Raw genomic sequence first — 18,805 nt, forward strand, 5'->3', positions numbered from 1 at the left:
TTGATAAGTCTATATATGTTAACCCCACCTCTTTCTCTTTCCTAAAAAAATTAAAGCTCCAATTTATTTAATAAAAATGAGGTTTTAACTGCATACCACTCTATGTAGTGTAAAAATTATTTTGTAGACTTGCACACTTATATTTTTAAACCATCAAATAAGAATGGCAAAATTTGATTAACATGAAGATTTCAAATGTCTGCTTTTAATGGGAGACACGCTGAATCCAAGAAGAGAATCCCTTAAATTGTGTATTGAATACCAGACAAGCATTCACACATTGGTTTCTTGGGTGCCAGGTAATTAAAATGTGTAATTTGATCTTAATTAAATTACAGACTACCCAAAGGCCTTGATCAGTGACCTTAATGGCTTCCTCCACTCTGTGCAAAGAAAAATTAAAAATAGACTTTAAAAATCTAGCTATTGAATTCTCTTCCTTTTCTACGACACCATCCCACCCCAGTAGACATACACTTCTACTGAGTACGGTGTCAACATACCTCAAATGCACCAATTAAAATCAGAGCTAACTCTCAACTGCCAGGCCTGTCTTTTTTTATCTTATTTTTATTTTTAACTTGGCACCAGGGAAGTCTGGGCAGCATCAGTTATGTAATTCCTGTGCAACCCCAAGTTCCCACCAGCGTTGAGCTTGACCTTCAAAACACTCCCCAGGTATTGCTCTTTTTCTTTTGGCTTTTGTCTATTCTTACCCCTTTTTGCCTTCTCGCCTCTGGTTTTTGCTGCTTTTTATTTTGGTTGAAGTGTTTCTGATCAGCAGGAGAACTATCCTGGAGCTTTTCTATCTTGCAGAGTTAGTTAATGAGATTGTTGCGGACTTTAGATTCCAAAAGAGAGTTTTTCAATTTAGTGGGTGAGGTTAAAGTCAAAATCAAGAGAATTTATGTATTTGTTGAATCTTCATGACTCAGTATAAAAGCAATGAACTTTAGAGTCAAACACCTGAAATTGAATGTAGCTCTACAAACTATTAATTGTATGATTATGTATTTCTCAGTTTCTTCAACAATAAAGTGAGGGTGCTTGACTATCCCACAAGACACATAAAAACTAAACTAAAGCATACATATAGAAAAGGAATAGCCCATTTATTTTGCTTGGAATGACAATGAAACATAACACTTTAAATTCTTGACTTTTTAGAAGATGCTTTCACATTTATTTGCTCATTAAATCTTTCTTCTTACTATCCATAACTGTGTAATAATTTTAAGGACATAAAATACTGTTTTTTGCTCCCTCTTTAGTTTATCATTATTTTTTAGTAAGCCACATCTTTTAAATTGAATTTGGGTCTAGATTTTTACTTAGGATTAGTACAAGTATATATATTCTGAATTGTTGCAAGTTCAAATGGTATATTTATACTTCCCTAATGTCAGAATAAAATTAAAAAATTTAGTCATTTAAAGTAAAGTTTTCTAAAGTTGTAAATGAGTAATTATATTTGTATAGGTAAATAATAAACTTGTAAGCAATATCAGAATGAAAATAAGTTAACTATTTTCATGGTCATACTCTTAGACTAAAGAATGTAGAAAGAATCAAGTGGTTTTAATTAAAACATATGAGATTGTTTTCCACTTTTTAATCTAAAAAAAGAAATATATATCAATGTTGATGTTTTATTCAAAATGATCAAATATTTATTCAAAACCATGAGCTGTGCATTACTTTAAAATCCTATTTAATTATAGGGTGTAACTATCTTATTAGAATATTGATTTTTATCTTTGTGGCTCCTTACATTGGTTATGGACAGTGTTTCTCTGTCAAATATATGGCTTCTGGCTAGTAGAACTGGATATGCATACAATACTTTATATCAATTCTAATATTTGTGTTTTGAACACATTTCCCAGTTACTAAAATAACAATGCCATGTATTATGTCTCTAAATTTTGTATTTATCATTGTTTTCTTGGTTGTTTGTTATATATTACACATAAATGGATTTAGTTTGGATTTATTTTCACACTTTTTACTCTTTATCTTTAACATCAACTTTATTTTAGACTTCAAGAAATTCACAAAAATAAATAAGGTGCACACACAAATACAAATTCATAGTCCTTGCCTAGTTTAAGACACTTAAATTAGGGTAAGTTAAGGATGTATATTATAATTTCCAGAATAACCACTAAAATTTATGAGTATTTACTAGAAATCTAATAGAGTAATTAATATGAAATATAAAAAAAATAATGATCCAAAGAAGCTAGGAATGTAAAACAAATGAAAAATAAGATAAGAAAAATTAAATATCAAAGGCAAGTTAGAAGACCTAAATAAAACATGTGCCTCATTATTCAGGAATTTTGCCATTTTTTTAAATTGCCAAATGGAATTTAAAAAAAAAAGAGGGAGGAGTAAAACATCATCCTATCTATAAGAGATACATATTAGATACATAGCTTAAAAAAGGACTAGAAATAAAAGAACGGAAAAAGTTAGAATGCAAACAACAGTATGCTTAAGAAAGTAGGACAACAATGTTTTGTTTTGTTTTGCTTTTTCTCTTTCAAGATTATATTTAAATTAAAGTTAAATTGACATATATTGTAGTATTGGTTTCAAAAGTATAACTTAATGATTGGTCATTTTCATAATACACCCAGTGCTTATCATAACAAGTGCCTTCCTTAATGTCCTTTACCTGTTGAGCCTGTCCTGTCACTTACCTCTCCTCCAGCCACCCTCAGTTTGTTCTCTACAGTTAAGAGGTTCTTATGGTTTATCTCCCCCTCTGTTTTTATCTTATTTTATTTTCTCTTTTCTTCCCTTATTTTTCATCTTTTTTTTTCTTAAATTTCGCATATGAGTGAATCATAGGGTATTTGTCTTTCTCTGACTGGTTTTATTTCACTTGACATAGGACCCTCTAATTCTATAAACGTCATTGCAAATGGCAAGATTTTATTCTTTCTGATGGCTGAATAATATTCCATAGAATATCCATATCTATGTATTTTATATATATTTATGTATATTTTACATATATCTGTATCTATATCTATCTATATCTACCTATATGTCCTTACTCCTCATCATCTTTATCCATTCATCAGTCAATAGACATTTGGACTCTTTCCATAATTTGGCTATTGTTAATAATGCTGCTATAAACATTAGGTGCATGTGCCCCTTTGAGTTAATATTTTTGTATCCTTAGGATAAATATTTAGTGCAATTGCTGGGTAGTTCTATTTTTAAATTCTTGAGGAACCTCAATACTGTTTTCCAGATTGACTGCATCAAATTTCATTCCCACCTACAGTGTAAGAGGGTTCCCCTTTCTGCATATCCCTGCCAACATCTGTTATTTCCTGAGTTGTTAATTTTAGCCATTCTGACAGATGTGAGGTAGTATCTCACTGTGGTCTTGATTTGTATTTCCTTGATGATGAGTGGTGTTGACTATTTTTTCAGGTGTCTATTATTCCATTTGTATGACTTCTTTGGAGAAATGCCTGTTCATGTCTTCTGTCCATTTCTTAACTGGATTACTTGGTTTTGGGTATTGAGTTTGATAAGTTCTTCCTTTTCTTTTCTTTTCTTTTTTTTTAAGATTTTATTTATTTATTTGACAGACAGAGACCACAAGTAGGTAGAGAGGCAGGCAGAGAGAGAGGGAGGACGAAGCAGGCTCCCTGCTGAGCAGAGAGCCCAATGTGGGACTCAATCCCAGGACACTGGGATCATGACCTGAGCTGAAGGCAGAGGCTTTAACCCCCTGAGCCACCCAGGTGCCCCAAGTTTGATAAGTTCTTAATATATCTTGGGTATTAGCCCTTTACCTGATATGTCATTTTCAAATATCTTGTCCCATTCCATAAGTTGCCTTTTAGTTTTGTTGACTGTTTCCTTTGCTTTACAGAAGATTTTTATCTTGATTAAGTCCCAATAGTTCGTTTTTGCTTTTGTTTCTCTTGCTTCCTGAGATGTGTCTGGTAAGTTCCTGCGGTCTAGATCAAAGAGGTTGTCGCCTGTGTTCTTCTCTAGGATTTTGATGGTTTCCTCTAACACATTAAGGTCTTTCATCCATTTTGAATTTATTTTTTTATATGGTGCAAAAAGTGATCTAGTTTCATTCTTCTGCATGTCACTGTCCAGTTTTCCCAACATAATTTGTTGAAGATACTTTTTTCCATTAGATATTTTTCCTGCTTCATCAAAGATTAGTTGACCATATGTTGGGCATCCATTTCTGGGTTCTCTATTCTGTTCCATTAATCTATATGTCTGTTTTTGTGCCAGTACCATGTTGTCTTGATGATTACAGTTTTGTAATATAACTTGAGTCCAGGTGTCTCCAGCTTTTGTTTTCTTTTTCAACATTACTTTGGCTATTCAGGGTCTTTTCTGGGTCCATACAAATTTTAGGATGGTCTGCTCTAGCTCTGTGGAAAGTGCTGGTGTTACTTTGATAAGGATTACATTGAATGTATAGATAGCTTTGGATAGTATAGACATTTTAACAATATTTGTTCCTCCAACCCATGAGCAAGGAATGCTTTTCCATTTCTTTGTGTATTCCTCAATTTCTTTTAAAAGTGTTCTATTGGGGCACCTGGGTGGCTCAGTGGGCTAAAGCCTCTGCCTTCAGCTCAGGTCATGATCTCAGGGTCCTGGGATTGAGCCCCACATCGGGCTCTCTGCTCAGGGGGGAACCTGCTTCCTCCTCTCTCTCTCTCTGCCTGCCTCTCTGCCTGCTTGTGATCTTTGTCTGTCAAATAAACAAATAAAAATCTTAAAAAAAAAAAAAGTGTTCTATTGTTCTGAATACAGATCTTTTACTTCTTTGGTTAGATTTATTCCTGGGTATCTTATGGCTTTTGATGTAATTATAAATGGGATTGACTCCTTGATTTCTTTTTCTGTTGCTTCATTATTGTTATATAGAAATCCTGTACATTGATTTTATATCCTGCAACTTTGCTGAATTTGTGGATCCATTCTAGCAATTACTGGTGGAGTTGTTCTGGTTTTCTGCATAGAGTATCATGGCGTCAGCAAAGAGTGAAAATTTGACTTCTTCCTTATTGATTTGTATGCTTTTAATGTCTTTTCTTTCTTTCTTTCTTTCTTTCTTAGAAAGAGAGAGTGATTCAGGGGCAGAGAGAGGGAGAGAGAGCCTCTTAAGCAAGCTCCACACCCAGTGTAGAGCCCGATGTAAGGCTCAATCTCACAACCCCAAGATCATGACCTGAGCCAAAATCAAGAGTTGGGCTCTTAACTGACTGAACCACCAGGTGCCCTGTCTTTTATTTCTTTTTGTTCTCTGATTTCTGAGACTAGAACTTTCAGTACTATGTTGAATGACAGTGGTGGGAGTGGACATTCCTGTCGTATTCGTGACTTTAGGGGAAAAGCTCTCAGTTTTTCTCCAATCAAGATAATATTAGCTGTGGGTCTTTCATATGTTCCTTCTATCCCTACTTTGTTGAAGTTTTTTGTCAAGAAGGATGTTATATTTTGTCAAATGCTTTTTCTGCATCTATTGAGAGGATCATATGATTCTTATCTTTTCTTTTACTAATGTGGTGCATCAGGTTGATTTATTCATGGATTGAACCACTTCTACAGCCCACTTTATCATAATGAATAATCCTTTTAATGTGCTTTTGGATTCAATTGGTATCTTGTTGAGAATTTTTGGGTCCATGTTCATCAGGGATATTGGTTTGTAATTTTCCTTTTTAGTGGCCTTTCTTTGGTTTTGGAATCAAGGTAACCCTGGCCTAATGGAATGAATTTGGAGGCTTTCTTTGCATTTCTATTATGTTGGAACAGCTTCAGAAGAATAGGCATGAATTCTTCTTTAAATGTTTGGTAGGAAAAAAATAAAAATGAATGTTAGATAGAATTCCCCTGAGAACTCATCTGGCCCTGGACTCTTGTTTGTTGGGACACTTTTGAATATTAATTCAATTCCTTTGCTATTTATTGGTCTGTTCAGATTTTCTGTTACGTCCTATTGCAGTTTTCATAATTTTTATTTTCCAAGGAATTTATCCATTTCTTCCAGATTGCCCAATTTACTGGCATATAACTGCTCATAATATTCTCTTATAATTGTTTGTATTTGTGGTGATAGTTGTGATCTCGCCTCTTTTTTCCATGATTTTACTTATTTGGGTCCTTTCTCTTTTCTTTTTGATAAGTCTGGTTAGGGGTTTATCAATTTTGTTAATTCTTTCAAAGAACTAGTTCCTAGTTCCATTGATCTATTCTCTTTTTTCTTTATTTCTATATAATTTATTTCTACTCTCATCTTATTTATTTCCTTTCTGCTGGTTCTAGGCTTTGTTTGCTGTTCCTTTTTCAGTTTGCTTAGGTGTAAGATTTAAGTTGCATATATGAGAATTTTCTTGCTTCTTGAAGAAGACCTGTATTGCTAAATACTTCCTTCTTATGAACACCTTTGCTGCATCTCAAAGGTTGTGAACTGTCATGTGTTGATTTTCATTTGCTTTTATGTAATTTTTTAATTTCTTCTTTAATTTCCTGATTAAGTCAATCATTCTTTAACTGGATGTTCTTTAACCTCCATGTATTTGTTGCCTTTCCTTTTTTTTTTTTTTTTTTTAGGTTGGCTTCAAGTTTCATTAATGTTGTGGTCTGAAAATATGCATGGTATAATCTCAATCTTTTCCTACATGTTGAGGCCTGATTTGTGACACATATCTGATCTATTCCAGAGAATGTTCTATGTGCACTCAAAAAAAAAAAAAAAATGTGTATTCTGATGCTTTAGGATGAAATGCTCTGAATATATCTGTTAAATATATCTGGTCCAGTGTGTCATTCAAGTCCATTGTCCCTTGTTGACCTTCTGCTTAGATAATCTGTTCATTGCTGTGAGCGAGGTATTAAAATCCCATACTATTATAGTATATTATCATCAATGAGTTTCTTCTGTTTGGTATTAATTGACTTATATATTTGGGGGATCCCAAGATGATGACATAAATATTTATAATTCTCAGAACTTCTTGTTGGATAGAGCACTTTATTATAATATAGTACCCTTCTTCATGTCTTATTATAGTCTTTGGTTTAGAATCATGTTTATTGTATATAAGCATGGCTACTCTGGCTTTCTTTTGATGTACATTAGCATGATATTTGGCTCTCCATCCCCTGACTTTCAATCTGGAGGTGTCTTTGGATCTAAAATGAGTCTCTTGTAAGCAGCATATCTACGGATCTCGTGTTTTTTGTTTGTTTGTTTGTTTCTGTTTTTGTTTAATCTATTTTGATATCCCATGACTTTTGGTTGGAACATTTAGTCCATTTATTTTCAGAGTCATTATTTATAGATATGAATGTAGTGCCATTGTATTCTTTATAAAGTCACCGTTCCTGTAGATTATCTCTGTTCCTTTCTAGTTTTTTCTTTTCTTTTCTTTTTTTTTTTTTTTTTTTTGCTTTTGGTCTCTCTTTCCTGCTCAAAGGTTCCCCTTCAATAGTTCTTGTGGAGCTGGTTTTAGTGTTCATGAACTCTTTTAGTTTTTGCTTGTCTTGGAAATGCTTGATCCCTCCTTCTATATATACCTCTATCTCATCTATTTATCAATCCAAGAACCTTGAGGGATATAGTTTTCATGGCTGCATATTTTTCCCATTTATCATATTGAATATATCATATCACTCTCTTCTGGCCAATCAAGTTTCTGTGAACAAGACTGCTGCTAACTTTATGTGTCTATCCTTGTAGGTTAAGAATTTTGTCCTTACTTACTTTCAGAATTATCTCCTTATCTTTGCATTTTGCAAGTTTTACTATGATATATATGTCTTGGTGTTGACCTGTTTTTGTTGATTTTGAGGGGAGTGCTCTGTACCTCTTGGACTTGAATGCCTGTTTATTTCTCCAGATTATGGAAGTTCTCAGCTATATATTTTTTCAAATAAACCTTCTGCCCCTTTTCTCTGCTCTTCTTCTGACACACACATAATACAAACATTATTACATTTTGTGGAATCGCTGAGTTCCCTAAGTCTATATTCATAATCTAGTAGTTTTCTTTCCCCTTTCTTTTCAGCTTCATTATTTTCAATAATTTTATCTTCTATATCACCTATCCAATCCTTTGATTCTTCTGTCCTCATTGTGATAATATCCAGACAGTTTTGCATCTCAGAGTGTTGGTTTTTTTTTTTTGTTTTTTTTTTTGGCCTGGCTAATTTTTTAAGCCTTCTATCTCTGTAGCAAAGGTTGCTTGGGATCCTCTATGCTTCTTTCAAGCCTGGCTAGTTATTTTATGATTGTTGTTCTAAATTCTTATTCAGATATACTGCATATATCTGTTTTGAACAAATCCCTGCCTGTGATTTCTTCTCGATCTTTCTGGCCCTGTTCATGTTAAGACAAGAAGGACTGCAGGCAAAAAAAAAGTGAACACTTAATAACAGTAAAAGGATCAATATATTCTGGAAGTATAACTACTATAATTATATATGAGCCTAATGAAAATCCCTCAAAAATAATGAAGTCCAAATTGTCAAAACTGAATAAAAATGTATAAAAATTCACAATTATAGTTGGAGACTAATTCCCATCATTTAAAAATGAAAAGATTAACTAGAAAAATAATCAGTAAGGATATAAAAGATATAAATGACACCACAAACTCCCTTAACTTAATTTGCATTTATAGAAAACCACACTCAATAGCTGTAAAAAAGAACATTTCTTTCAAGCCCATATAGAAATTCAGTAAGAGAGACCATGTGATGGGCTATAAAACAAGTCTTAATAGATTTCATTTCAAAAGCTCAAAATTTTAGAGTATGTTTTCTGATCACAATAAAATTATATCAGAAACCACAAAATACATTGAAAAGAACCAAATATGTGGAAATTAGTTAACTCATTTCTAAACAACATGAAGGCAATTAGCAAACAATTTTTAACTGAATGATAATGAAAGCATAATACATCAAAACTACTCTGATGCAGCTAAAATGGAGCTTTAGAAGAAAATGTATGATTTCAAATTCTTACATTCAGACAATTAATACTATAAAATTGAAAATCAAAGTTTTCATTTTGGAAGTGAGAATAAAGAACAAATTAAACTCAGGTGAAAGGAAGAAAGTAACCAATAAGGAGTTGAAATAAATGTAACAGGAAGAAAAGCATGCAATAGAAAAATACAATAAAAATAAAGGTGATTTTTTGAAATATTTAAAAATATATGTGTGAAATTCTAACTAGACTATTCAAGAAAGGGGAAGAACACCAAATACCAACATTCGGAATGAAGAAGATATACCACTACATTCCCATAGTCATTAAAATTAATTAGTAATACTATAAATAGATTTGCATGATGAATTTGACAACACAGACAGAATGAATAATTGCTAGAAAGACACACTTAACCAAAACTCACATGAGAAGAAATAGAAAATATCAAGAACTTTTATATTAGTTTTCCATTGCTGGTATAACAAATCACAACAAACTTGGCAACTTAAAACAACATAAATGCATTATCTTATATTTCTGGAAGTCAGAAATCCAAAATGGGATTCACCGAACTGAAACTAAGGTGTCAGGAGAGGTGTCATTCTTCAAGAATCTCTAAGGAAGAAACATTTTCCTTCTTTCAAAGGACACATGAATTCTTTAGTTCATGCCCTTTCATCTGTCCTCTAAGTCAGCAATGAGCAGTTGAATTTTTTTTTTTTTCCAATTGCTTCATTCTGAGTATGTTTTTTCTATCTTCCTCTTCTATGTTTAGGACTCTGATTATTTCATTTGGTCTAAACAGATAATAAGGATAATCTTGCCACTTTAAAGTCAGCTGGTTAGTAATTGTTATCTTAATTCTCCTTTGTCATGTCAAGTAACATAGTCACATGTTTAATAACTTAAGATGTAGACATCTTTGAGAGGCCATTATTCTGTCTATCAGCTTAATTTAGACTCAAATATTTTCAAGGAGAAATTCATTAAATATTTAAGGGAGAAATAATAGCAAACTTACAAAAAAATCACTTAGAATAAGGGAATATTTCCCAACCTATTTTATGAGATCAGTGTTCTCATACCAAGACTATATTAAGACAAGAAAAGCATACTACATGCCAAAATTTCTCATAAACATAGATATATAAATCCTTATCAAATTTTTAGCAAAAGATATCCAACACTACATGGAAGGAATTACACATTATGACCAATTGGGATTTACTTCAGGAATTCCAGTTTGCTCTATATTTGAAAATCAGTTAGTGCATGTTAAAAATTTAATAGACTAACACAGGAAAAAAAAAAGGAGCATGTCAGTAAGTGAAGAAAAGCATTTAACAGTGTTCATCTATGATAAAAATTTTTAGTAAACTAAAATAGATAAGAAATTCCTCAACTTCATAAAAAGCTTATATACAAGTAATATATTTATCAATAAAAGACTAAAGATTCTCCTTCTGCCCACCCCCACCATGACTGAGAACAAGGCAAGGATCCTGTCTCTTCTTTTTTATTCAAAATTGTGCTGGTGGTACTGGTAATTGTCATAAGAAAAAAAAAGGAGAAGTCATTTAGATTTAGAGAAAGAAGTAAAACCTTTATTCAAAGATAGCATAAGTGATCCTCTTAAGTAGCCTAAGAAATCTTTAAACAAAAACTATTAGACAGTAAGTTTAGTAAGATTGAAAGGCATACAGTTACTATTCAAAAATAAGTATCTTTAGGTATAATAACAAACAATTGTAAAAGAAATAAAAAAGTATGAAAGTATAATTCCAAATAAAATGATATCAAAATATGAAATACTTAGGGAAAAATTAAAATATATATGCACAAGAACTGTACACTGAAAATGATAAGCTCTACTGATGGACATTAAATACATAAATGAACTTCAAGACTTACTGTGTTCTTGGAATAGAGAACTCTGTATTGTTAGGATGAAAATTTTTCCTAAATTGAATGATATATTAAATGTAATCCCAGTTAAAATCGTGATATTTTTTGTTCATTTGTAAACATTACAATGATTTTAAGAATATATAATAGTGCAAAAGGTGTAAAACAGTCAAAATGATTTTTAAAAAGGAGAACCAAATTGGAGGATGTGTACTACCTGCTATCAAGATTTACTATAGATCTAAATGTAAGATTTAAAACTATAAACGTTTAGGACAGAACATAGGAGAAAAAAATCTTTGTAATCTTATGAAGGTTTGTGTATACTTAGATAAAACACAAATAAAGACAAGAGTATCAATAAAATGGACTTAAAATAAAAGTTAGACTTGGAATTATAATATTAGAGAACAAAAGGCTACCCAAAGAATGAGGAAAAAAATATAACACATACATCTGATAAAGAACTTTTCCAGAATTATAAATCAATATATATAACTCAGTGATAAAATGAAAAGTAATCTAGTAAAAATGGGCAAAAGGTTTAAATAGACACTTAACAAAAGAAGATATATAAATGGCCCCCAAACACATATAAAGATGCTTACACCTGTAGTCATCAGGAAAATACAAATTGAAGTCAAATTAGTTACCAATTAGTAACTCATTACAAGGGCATGAATATATATTTTTTAAAGGTAGTATTAGGGATAGCAAAACAGAATCCTCATATGTTTCTGGTGGAAATGTTATATGGTAGTTTATCTTTCCTCAATTTCACTCCTAATTATTTACCAAAGGGAAATGAAAACATATGTGTACACAGAGGCTTCTACTTGAATGTTTATAGAAACTTTATTCATAACAGCCCCAAAAGGAAACAATAAAAGGTCTATAAGCAGGTGGATGGATAAAGAAACATTAAAATATGCATACAATGGAATACTCATCGGTTACCTCAAGGATCAAACTACTGATGCCCTCAATAATATGAATAAGTACTTTCTTAAAAATGTATGGTGAGTGAACAATGCTAGCCTCAAAAGATACCCATATCTTGAGATCATTTATATGCATTTCTGGATAGAGCAAAAGCATAAGCGACAGAAAGCTAGTTAATGGTTTAACTGAGCCTCATGGTTATGGGAAGGACTGTCTGAAAAGCAACAGACCAAAAATTCTGGAGAAAAGAAAATCCTCTGTGTCTTGAATGGGATGAAGATTTCATGTTTATAGGCATTTCTCAAAATTATTAATTTGAACATTTTCAATGGTCTTAGTTTGTTGTGCATAGATTATGTCTTTTTAAAGTTGATTTAAAAATAGCAATTTCCTCTAGGAAGTGGAGTCAGGTGTGAAGTCACACCCAATTTGAGGCTGAAGTTGTCTTCTAAGTGATCCCACTGCTATTGTTTTTTATGTGATATGCCACTTGGAGTCATGCGATATGGTCACCCTGGGTGGAGAACTGTCATGGGCTTCCATATTTACTGATATTTTTGTATATCATTTGAATTTTATAACCATATGAATTATATTTTCAAAATTAAAGCATAAATTCCATTGTACATATACAGAAACAATGTGGAACATGATAAAGGGCTACAAGTGTCATCCTTAAGGATAAAGTTAGATTCAGTGAGATTGCCAAATCCATTAGATTTCTGAAGAGGAGACAGACTTTTTCAACAGTCACAGTAGAGGTTTTCATTTTTGTAATTTTCTTTTTTCGATTGCTTCTTATCTTGATAAAAGCAGAAAATTTTCTTTTTAAAATTATGTGAACTCTATAGGATAACTATTTTTGGCAACAATTTGAAGAAATGAAATCTAGGTGAAAATCTATTCTATTACAAGCTCAAAAATAACAGTTACTTTTTAGAAAAAAAATAAAAATGGATGATTTCTATTTTAGAAAATACCTACCTAAATATTTGGAGATGGAGAACAGTGGGTGTAGCAGGCTTCACTTGTAAAAGAAAAATAGATACATGAATTCTTCTTCATAATAAATAAGTAGGCATTAGGGATAAGAGAAGAGAGTGGGTGGAGTAAAGAAGTTGGGAAAGTCAAACAAAGAATAATTTTCATAGCTGGCCCAACTGGATTTGAACAGGGCAGTCATATAAGATGGTGAGGTGATCTGTAAGTGGAATTATTTTAATATATGCAGAGCTCAAAGTCAGAGGCATATAAGAAAAATATAAACTTCTCACCTAGTATCCCCAGGTAAAGCACATAGAATATGTGACTCCCATCTCAATAGCTGTGAATAAAGCAAAATTTATGTGAAGCTCAAAGGACTGCATGTATTTGATGACATGTTGAATACAAAAAGAATGCAGATTTGTAATCTCTGCTCTGGCACACATATTTGTGTATTTTCTCAAGTCCCTTTCCTCTCTCGGTTTCTGATTCCTTTGTGACATAATAAATTTAAATCACAGTCTTCAAGATACGTTACATTTGGATATTTTTTATACCCTCTTGATATGCATGCCACTAAATTTATCTTAACTGTTTTTGAAATTGCTTTCATTTTACACACACACACACACACACATATATACTTATATATATCCTTCAGTTTTGAAAAGGGCAAAGTGTTTGGGTTTTTAGGATCTTTCTTGCTTTGTTTTAATTGGTTTTATTTCAAGTTCAGTAAATACCCACAGATAGCCTTTGACATTTTGAGTACATGCTGGGGCTACAATGATGACCAGGTTCATGTCTTCATGAACCATTTTCCTATGGGAAAGACAGATGTAATTCAAATTTCAAGTTGCCTAATTTTTTAATTCTTTTACAAGAATTTTCATAGGAATTAAGAAAATCTCGCAGCTTACCCCCCCCAAAAAAAGAAAGAAAGAAAAAAAGAAAAAGAAAGGAAAGAAAATCTCATAGTCAATTAGAAAAATTAAGGTTAACTTTTGAATATTTGAAAATCAAATTATCATAAACCCTATGTTGCCAACATTTCCTCTTTACAGATATAATAAAATGGTGGAGGAAAGGGGTAGAGAGGAAAACCTACTCTCTCAGCAAGATAAGACAGTGGGTAATGTCCTCTGCCCTGTTGTGGCCATGCCTTTGAATCATGCTGGTATTCCCTTCCACTGAAGGCAGTTTAACTAAAAGAACAAATAGAACCAGCATATGGTCTGCCTAATTATCACTGGAAAAACTGAAGCTCATTAAATCTTTGGTAATATATGATTAAGAAAATCTACACAAAAGTAAAAGGAACCTGTTACTTCCTGTTATATAAATGCAAAATGTAATAACTACTAGAGATATTACATTTTCTTATTAGTAAGGACTGCTCTGCAACCAACATAACTAAAATAATATTTAACTTCATAATCAAACCTCTTTTTATTTTTGGATTATTTTGATTCACGAAAAAAGTCATGGTAATAATTCATGTATTCCTACCCGCTGTTTCTTCCCTCTGCATATTTCTTTCTTTGCCAATTTGAATACCTTTTATTTCTTTTTGTTGTCTGATTGCTGTTGCTAGAAATTCTAGTACTATGTTGAAAAACAGTGGCGAGAGTGGACATCCTTGTCATGTTCCTGATTTCAAAGGGAAGGCTGTCAGCTTTTTCCCATGGAGGATGATATATGTTGTGAGTTTTTCATAGATGGATTTTATGAAGTTGAGGAATATTCCCTCTATCCTTATACTTTGAAGGGTTTTAATCAGGAATGGATGCAGGAAAAAATATACAGTGGAAAAAAGACAGCCTCTTCAATAAATGGTGCTGGGGAAATTGGACAGCTATGTATAGAATAATGAAACTCGACCATTTTCTTAAACCATACACAAAAATAAACTCAAAATGGATAAAAGACCTCAATGTGAGGCAGGAATCTATCCAAATCCTAGAGAAGAACATAGGGAGTAACCTCTTTGTCTTCGGCCACAGCAACTTCTTTCAAGATGTGGCCCCAAAGGCAAAGAAAACAAATGCAAAAATGAACATTTGGGTCTTCAAGAAGATCAAAAGCTTCTACACAGCAAAGGAAAGTGTCAACAAAACAAAGAGACAACCCAGAAAATGGGAAGACATATTTGCAAATGACAGTACAGACAAAGGGCTGATATCCAAGATCTATAAAGAACTCCTCAAACTCAACACTCACAAAACAGATAATCACATCAAAAAATGGGCAGAAGACATGAACAGACACTTCTCCAAATAAGACATACAAACAGCTAACAAACACATGAAAAACATTTTCATCATCATTAGCCATCAGGGAGATTCAAATCAAAACCACATTGAGAGGGTGCCTGGGTGGCTCAGTTGGTTAGGCAACTGCCTTCAGCTCAGGTCATGATCCCAGGGTCCTGGGATCAAGCCCCGCATCTGGATCCCTGCTCCATGGGGAGTCTGCTTCTCCCTCTGACCTTCTCCCCTCTCATGCTCTCTCTCACTGTCTCTCTCATAAATAAGTGGATAAAATCTAAAAAAATAAAAATAAAAACACATTGAGATACCACCTTACAGCAGTTAGAAAAGCCAAAATCAACAAAACAGTAAACAACAAGTGTTGAAGAGGATATGGAGAAAGGGGAACCCTCTTGCACTGTTAGTGGGAATGCAAGTTGGGGCAGCCACTTTGGAAAACAGTGTGGACATTCCTTAAGAAATTAAAAATAGAGCTACCCTATGACCCTGCAATTGCACTAGTGAGTATTTACATCAAAGATACAGATATAGTGACAAGAAGGGCCATCTGAACACCAATGTTCATAGAAGCAAGGGCTGTGGTCGCCAAACTGTGGAAAGAACCAAGATGCCCTTCAATGGACCAATGGATAAAGAAGATATGGTCCATATATACTATGGACCATAGATACTATGCTCCATCAGAAAGGATGAATACCCAACTTTTGTATCAACATGGATGATATTGGAGGAGATTATGCTGAGTGAAGTAAGTCAAACAGAGAGAGTCAATTATCATATGGTTTCACTTGGAATATAACATAAGGAATAAGGAGGACATTGGGAGATGGGGAGGAGAAGTGAGCTGAGGGAAATCGGAGGGGGACAAAAACCAGGAGAGACTGTGGACTCTGAGAAACAAACTGAAGGTTTTGGAAGGAATGTAGGTGGGGGGTTGGGTGAACCTGGTGGTGGGTATTAAGGAGGGCATGTATTGCTTGGAGTGCTGGGTGCGGTACATAAACAATGAATTTTGGAACATTACACACACAAATTAAATTAAATTAATTAATTTATTTATTTTTATAATTTTTTTTTAAAGATTTTATTTATTTGACAGAGAGAGAGATCACAAGTAGGCAGAGAGGCAGGCAGAGAGAGAGGGAGAAGTAGGCTCCCCACCAAGCAGAGAGCCTGATGTGGGGCTTGATCCCAGGACCCTGAGATCATGACCTGAGCCAAAGGCAGAGGCTTAACCCACTGAGCCACCCAGGTGCCCCTAAATTAAATTTAATTTAAAAAAAGATACACCATTTTATTGTGCATCTTTTGTAACTGTAACAGCATGTGGTTTGATGAGTTTGTTACTTGTCTGGAAAATTTTTCAGTATCCGTCAATACTTCCTTATATTTTTTAATATTATTAATTCTGAAATATTTTAAGTACAAGGCAATATGATAAGACACCAGTTACTGTAAGATTCAAATAGAGTTTCTCCTTTTACTACCTGTGTGACCAAAAGCAAATAACTTGGGTTTTCATGGCTTTGTTCCTCATCCATAAAAGGGAGAGGATAATAGTTCTTTCCTCATCAATTTATTATGAAAAATTCAATAAACTGATATAAATAAAGCCCTTACAAAGGTGCCTAGCAAAAGGCAAGAGGTCACAAATGTTACTGTATTGGGGTTTGAAATAAGAAGTTTGTTATCAGGAACATGAACAACATAGAATGCAGAAACCATGATTCCAATTTACAAGTGAATCCTGTGGTGACTCACATTCATGTTCTATGGCTGTGTCCACTCAAGTCTTTCCTCTGACAGCAAGGTGTTGTGAGTGCTCTGGGCAGAGGTGAATCTGTTGCTCTTCCTGTGCAACTGTCTGATTTATCAGCTCTTCCACTCTCACTCAAGTCACATGAGGTGTTCACACTCTGCTTTAACACAGCATCTGCTTATAAGAACTTTACTGCTCAGCCTGCATATCTTTATAAATTCCCTTTTTTATGGTCTCTGTTTCCTGTGCTGTTTTACTGGACACATTTCACTCCATTTTCTGGAGAAGGTGATTTATTTTTCTTTTACAATGATCTTTTCCGGTCCTGCTGTGTGTCTCATTCCTTTTTCCATGGCATAATTTCCTGTACTTGTACTTTAAATAGTACCTCTGACATATGTGCCCTGCGTACTTTCTGCAGATGCCCATTGTGACATTTGCTCCATGTCACTGGTTACATCATCTCATCATTCAACAAATACTTATTAAATAACACTGTACTCCAGGACTTGTCCCTGCATTTTGAGTTTAGTGCTGAGAGAAAGAAGACAAATATCAAATTAAAAAATGCATAAACATGTACTTAAGGGAAAAACATGGGACCAGAGGAAATTATAATGGAGAAATATAATTTAGGTAGAGTTGAGTGTGGTCAAGGGTGGATGTTCTCAGAGGTATGGGTTGAAGTGTCTCTGACATCAGGAGTTAACTTATAATGTCAGGGAAGTTAATGGATATAAATTTGAAGATTTTAAAGATGATGCTTACTACTACATAATTGAATGAGATGACTGTGAGAGGTGTAAAATGAGGAAAGTGACAAGAGCTTAGCTCTGATGATTTCCAATATTTAAAATTTGGGTGGAGAAGATAGAAAATAGATGTATACATAGCTGAGGCATATTTTCTTCCATGAGTCATAAAAGAAGCCCTCCCAGGAAATAGTTATCAGTCTTGTATCTACTGAGAACACTAGTTGGGTGAGGAGAGAAAGGGGGCATATAGGAGTAGATTTCATTGATGGCCTTTGCAAGAAGTTTTAATGGAGAAGTGGAGATAGATGCCAGAAAACACATCAGAGTTGGGAAAGAAAATTTAAAAAATAGGTTTAAAAATGTATGGGAAGGAATGGCAGGTGCCACCTTCATAGCTCCTCTTCTTCCTGCAAAATTAAACCTTGAAATTTAGCAAAACCCATGTTTACTTGGAATATAGCAACTTCTCCATCCCCCTCTTCACCTTAGTAACTGACATCTGGCACTTGAATTATAAAAGGATGTGTTTGATGGGCAGGAAGTCTTCTTAAAAGAGTGCTACCAAACACCCATTGGTGTCTTCTGACTTTGTCCTGCCTTCCTTCCTGTGTCCTGGACTAAAGTACAATGGCTGAAAGCTTCAGCTGCTATTTTTAGCCACGGTGCTGAAAGCTACACCCTGTTGATGTTACTACAGTAATATACAGTAAATTAGAAGGACCCAATTTGTTACCAAATAACTGAGCTGCAGTACCAGTTCCAGATTAACAGCTTTCAGATTTCATTTCAAAAGATAGAAGGAAATTTCTGATAAACCTAAGTTTTCTAGCCTAGAAACCTGAGCTTAATTACAACTGAAAGAAGATACCTAGCTGTAAAGAGGAAAAAAGAAATTGTAGATAAAATTTTTCAATGTATTTAAATACACAAAGAAATCATTAGGGTAAGAGTTCAAAGATAAAGAGGAGTGCATTCCTTAAAATAAATACACAAATAAATGACAGGTGATAGTGATGATACAGGTTATTATTGGAGATAACCACATGTATTCTAACTAGAAAAAAAAAGGTGAATAAAAATACATTTAATACAATGGATAGATAAATAACAGATGGTAGATAGATGATAGATGATAGATAAATAGATGATAGGAAGGACATAGAATCCAGAGAAAGGATAGAGGAGTTGT

The 18,805-nt window shown here is 33.5% G+C and overlaps 1 long non-coding RNA gene across 4 annotated transcripts in view; it reads left to right on the forward strand.

Annotated features, from left to right (window-relative positions):
- The first annotated feature begins 601 nt into the window (after window positions 1–601).
- Window positions 602–18,805, forward strand: part of LOC309866684 — a 242,323-nt gene continuing 224,119 nt past the window's right edge. For 3 of the 4 annotated variants that reach the window (XR_014312754.1, XR_014312755.1, XR_014312756.1), the window contains exon 1: window positions 616–678. This is a non-coding gene — a long non-coding RNA (uncharacterized lncRNA). Of the gene's footprint in view, window positions 679–18,805 lie in introns of all 4 variants that reach the window. The other variant, XR_014312753.1, reaches the window with a different exon arrangement.

Source organism: Mustela nivalis, assembly GCF_964662115.1.
Source record: "Mustela nivalis genome assembly, chromosome: 6".
NCBI classification, from domain to species: domain Eukaryota; kingdom Metazoa; phylum Chordata; class Mammalia; order Carnivora; family Mustelidae; genus Mustela; species Mustela nivalis.